The following is a 5231-nucleotide window of genomic DNA, read 5'->3' as shown; positions in this document are numbered from 1 at the left end:
AATCCCAGCACTTTGGGAGGCCAAGGCAGGCAGATCACTTGAGATCAGGAGTTCGAGACCAGCTGGCCAACATGGCAAAACCCTGTCTCTATTAAAAATACAAAAATTAGCTGGGCGTGGTGGCAGGTACTTGTAATCCCGGCTATTTGGGAGGCTGAGGCAGGAGACTTGCTTGAACCCAAAAGGTGAAGGTTGCAGTCAGCTGAGACCATGCCACTGCACTCTAGCCTGGGTGACAGAGCAAAACTCCATCTCAAAAAAAAAAAAAGTGATAAACTTTGATAATTGTCAAAGCTGAATGATGGTTGCTTGGGAGTTCATTATTCTCTTCGTATTTGTGTAGTTTTAAATTTCCCATAGTAATTAAAAAAAAAAATCAAGCCTCCCAAAACAGAACTACTGTCTAGATGAATTTTCTTGGGCCTTAAAGTCTTTGTGGTTTTTTTGTTTTTTGTTTTGTTTTGTTTTGTTTTTTTGAGAAAAGGTCTTGCTCTGTCACCCAGGCTGGAGCACAGTGGGTTGATCTCAGCTCACTGCAGCCTTGAACTCCTGGGCTCAAGCGATCCTCCCTCATCAGCCTCCTGAGTAACTGGGAATACAGGTGTGTACTAATATGCCCGGCTAATTTTTGCATTTTTTGTAGAGATGGGGATTTGCCATGTCGCCCAGGCTGTTTCTTGAACTCCTGGGCTCAACTGATCCTCCCCTGCCTTTGCATCCCATCACAGGTGTGAGCCACGGCACCTGGCCTTAAAGGCATTTTCCTATTCTTTACCTTCTTCTTCACTTGAACCTAAATATCCCAAGGACCTAGCAAGGTATATCTATTTTGTATTTAAATGAATGATTTCTTCCAGAAAGGTCTGGCTGAAGGGAAGAGAGTGCAAAAAAAACATAATCCTTTCGAGAGCAGGATACTGGTAACAGAAAATAGATATAAGAAATATATCTATTTTTAATTTAAATGAGTGATTTCTTCCAGAAAGGCCTGGCTGAAGGAAGGGAAGAGAGTGTAAAGAAACCGTAATCCTGTCAAGAGCAGGATAGTGGTGAGACAAGAAAAGAATCACAGAAAAGGGCTTGGGTTCTGCCAGCGTTCTATCACTCTGTGTATATGTGGTCTTCACTATGTCACCTAGCACCCTCATGAAATAATCAGCTCATTGAACATGAGTTTAAACACACATGATCTTTTAAAAGAGCAGTTCATCTCTATAGAGTTCTGTGATTCTAAATACTAAAGCTCATTAGCCAGTTGTAAAAATTCAATTAATAGCTCATTTATGTGACAGTGTTTTGGAAGCCTCTATCACTTTCTTTCTGGTTTTCTCTTACGTGCAACAATGCCAAGGTTACCAGATACATGATTCCTTGAGAAGTGAATTAGAACTGAATTAAGATTTTTTTTTTTTAAGAGAGAGAATCTTGCTCTGTCATCCAGGCTGGAGTGCAACAGCACATCGCACAGGGGAGGAAACAGGACCCGAGATGCAAAGTGACTTGTGGAGCTCACACAGTGAATTAGGGCCACAAGTGGGGCCAAGGAGCAGCCTGTCTCTGGCCAATGTCCTAGTTCCCCCCTGGGTAAGTCCCCTGCCCTCATCACCTGTGCCCCTCCCCCCATACGCCACTGCAACTGGGAACCTGCTGGGAGCTGGAGGAAGGATGGACAGAAGAGGCCACCTGGCAGGCGCCCTGGCAGCCGGGGTGATCTGTCTTCTCAGGAGATGTCAGGACCTGGGCAGTCTCCTTTCTCTTTGGTCCTGGGGCCTGGGGTGGTGGCCCTTGGGCAGACCTACAGAGGCCTGGCTCATAGGTAAGGGGCTGCCGCACCTCCGCCCTCCTCAGCACACACTCTCTGTGCACTCTGTCTGAGCCAGACCCTGGGCCAGATGCGAGGTTCAAAGAGCAAGGCCATTCCCCCACCTCCAGGGGCTCTGCTCAGACGGGCAGGCACCCTCCCACCGTCACCAGCACAGAGAATGTGGAGAGGCCGGGAAGTGCGCCACCGGGCGCCTGCGCAGGAAACGCAGGGGCGCTGCGGAGGAAGAGCGCTGGCATCCAGCCATCCATCCCAGAGAAGCTGCCTGGCCGGCTGGCAGGCGCGCGAAACAGGAACCAGCCGCGGTCTCCAGCCCCGCCCGCCGGGTGCCGTTTTCCACCCTGGCCACAAGGCGGCGGGCTGCCGCTGCAGGAGCCGGAGTGAAGGCGGCACAGTCCTAAGGAAGCCAAACCAGGACGACCCAGACAGTCTGGGTGGACCCCCTGCTGCTGCCAAGTGCTTAGAAACCTTACCTCGTTTAAGGCTCACAACCCTAATCCTTAGGTATTGTGCTTATACCAGAGGACGCTGGGCCTGGGGGAGCGTCCTCGCGTGTAAGTTAAGTGGCTGTCAGCAGCTGGCAGGTGACCCAGCAGAGTCCAGCTCCCCTTTCCCTAGTCTCGAAACCTGAGCTCTGCATTGTAACGAGTCGAGCGGAGGGAACATCCAGCAGGGGGCCTACGGAGGCGTGTCTCCTTCGTCTGGGCATCCCGGACTCAGTCCTGGCACATGGTGGGCATCAGTGTTCATGGTAATGACATCAGGCACAGCGAAAGAAATCAGAGGCTCCCAAGGTTCAGCGGTCATCTGTCCATCCCCTCCCTTTGTGCTAAAGAACAAACCGAGACCCTGAGAGAGGAAGGGAACTGCCCCTAGATCATCACACAGCTGGTGGCAGATGAAAGAACGGTTCTGAGCATCCCTTTTTCCCACTCGGGCTGCCCCTCCTTGAAAAGTTCCTAAAGTTCAAAATGTCAGGGTCGCCCAGAGTGTTCTGAGGATGTAAGCGTGTTTTTAAAACGTGCTTTATTTTCGATTTCCCTGATGAACACAACTGGATTCTGAAGAGGGGAAAAAAACCACCTCACCATAACCGGACGCCTTTCTGAAACAAACCCATCAATGTTGGAAGCACCCAAACAAACCCATCTGAAACGTTGGAAGCACCCTCAAAGGGAAGCAGACGTCTGACTTTCACATCCACCCTCTCATCTGACCCCAGGCTCCTGGGAGACCGGCAAGGCTGTTGAGCCGGCGGCAGGCCCGCAATCCCCCGTTCCGTGCCCAGATGCGCTTCGGAATACAGAACAGCTGGGACTTGGAAAGAGACTATGGGGCACACACCTGCTGTAGGTTACATAACCTCCCAGCAGGGCTTGGGGCAGCAGCCCGCCATCGAGCTCATTTGCATTTTGCAGCAAAACATTAATATTCACACAAGTTTGATAAATAAAGACCATCAACAGCCTCACATCAGTTCAAGCGCAATTTTGCCACCAATTGGATTACGAAAAACTTCCGGGCTTCCAGGCAGCTTTGGAGCCTGGGAATCGCAGATGAGGGACTGGGGGCCTGCACCGCTCCCGTTTCGCGGTTGGGGAGAGGGAGCTCATTCCAAGTCTTCAGACAGAGGTGGGCGTCGTGCCCGACGCTGAGCGGAGCAGGTCTCCTCGCGCCCCGGCTCCTTGCGGGCTCGGTCCCCAGCGCGCCTCCCCTGTTCCGCGCTCTCCTCCCGCGGCGGGCAGTGCACATCCTGGATGGCCTCGTAGACGGTCTCTGAGTCGCTGCGCACCAGGGGCCGCGGGCACATCCAGGAACCGGCCACACTGCAGGCCTTGAAGCTGCCGCTGCTTCCGAGGTGGCCGGCGGGAGGCGAGACGGCGGCGCTCGCCAGGTAGTCCAGGGACTGAGCGGGCCGCAAGTACAGGCAGGCGGGCAGGCCGGGCGCCAGGCTGCTGCGCTGGGTCGCGGGGCCGCGTTGCGAAGGGCCGCACAGGGAGCTGGCGCGGCCTCGGGGCTCCGCGGGGGCGCCGTCGGGGCCCGCTGCCGCCGCCGCGCTCACAAGCCGGTAGTCGTAGGCGAGCGGCTCCGGGGCCGCGGGGCCTGGGGGGAGACCTGACGGCGCGGCGGTGGCAGGTTGTCTCTTCCGGGAGTTCCTGTTCGCGGGGAGGTCATTTGCCCAGCGCAGGCAGCTCGCGCACGTACTGCGCGGGCAGGTAGAAGCGGTGGCCGCCAGGCTCGCGCCGCACGTGCCACCAGTGCTCGGCGCTGCGCCGCAGCAGCCAGTAGCGCTCATTGGGCCAGATAGCCACGCAGCGCCCGTCCTTGCCGGTGTACTCGAAGGGGTGCTCCACCAGCAGGTACACATCCCCCTCCACTTACGCCGCCATCGTGGCCGCGGCGTTTTCCTGCAGGCAACAAGGAGGAGGGCCGCGGAGGTCAAGACCACCGAGCCTGGAATAGCCCCGCACTCGAGGACAGACTTGGATTCGAGTCCCGATGCTGCACTCGCCGTCCGCCTTCGGGCCTGAGTTTTCCCATTTCTAAAATGGGGACTTGAATAAAATCACATCTAAGGCTTCCATTCTCACACTCACATCTAAGGCTTCCATTCTTACACTCAGTGCTGGAATTAGGACAACCCCTTCATTCCGTGGGGTTGATTCTAAGATTTCAGCCTCGCTTCAGTCCTGCGGTGGGGAGATTGTGGGTAGTCTTGGTCCAAATCGACTGCGAGGGAAACTTTGGTTTTAAAATGAGGGGTGATTGCCCGCTGTAAGGTCGACACCAGGCTTACTCAGTTGACTGGGCCTTAGTTTTCCCGTCAGTCAAGTGGGAAGAGCAGCCCATTGCCTGCAGCTCCCCGGGCCCTGTCCCGCCTGGACGCCTCCCGCCCGCAGAGGATCCGCAGAGTCCCGTAGCACCGCCTCCCTCCAGGAGCCTGCGCCCGGCCCCTGGGTCAGGGTTGGGATGCGGGCTCTGCAGACGCCCCGGAGAACAGCTTTACCTGCGGGCTGTCCCTGCCCGGTTTAGTCCAAGGGCCTTGGTGTGGGGGCCTCCGCTGTCAAGACGGGGGAACCGGTTCTCTCGGTTTCTCTCTCCTTCCCCACCGGCTTCAACGCAGACGTGAGCCCCAGCCGGGCCGCCCCGCCCCTGCTCTCCGGCTCTCACACCGCCCCTCCCCCGAGAAAGGCTGCCCACCTGCCCTGGCACCCCCCGGGTGCCTCCACGAGAGTGGCCCCTGGAGAATGCACTCTGAGACAGTGACTATCCGTGCGGAGTCCCAGAGCAGGGGCCTCCAAAGCTCTCCGGAGTGATCACAAGCCCCGTTCCCGCCTCGGCTCCAGTGTGTCAGGGATAGGGGAGAGCCTAACTAAATCTGCCTGCACTCCTCCACCAAAGCCATGAG

At 56.1% G+C, this 5231-nt stretch overlaps 1 pseudogene; it reads right to left on the bottom strand.

Moving 5' to 3' along the window:
• Window positions 1-2331: 2331 nt before the first annotated feature.
• On the bottom strand, window positions 2332-4212 carry LOC100444317 (rho GTPase-activating protein 27-like; annotated as a pseudogene).
• Between the last annotated feature and the right edge of the window lie 1019 nt (window positions 4213-5231).

Source organism: Pongo abelii, chromosome 19 (assembly GCF_028885655.2).
Source record: "Pongo abelii isolate AG06213 chromosome 19, NHGRI_mPonAbe1-v2.0_pri, whole genome shotgun sequence".
Classification (NCBI taxonomy): domain Eukaryota; kingdom Metazoa; phylum Chordata; class Mammalia; order Primates; family Hominidae; genus Pongo; species Pongo abelii.
This window is presented reverse-complemented; position numbering and strand designations above follow the sequence as displayed.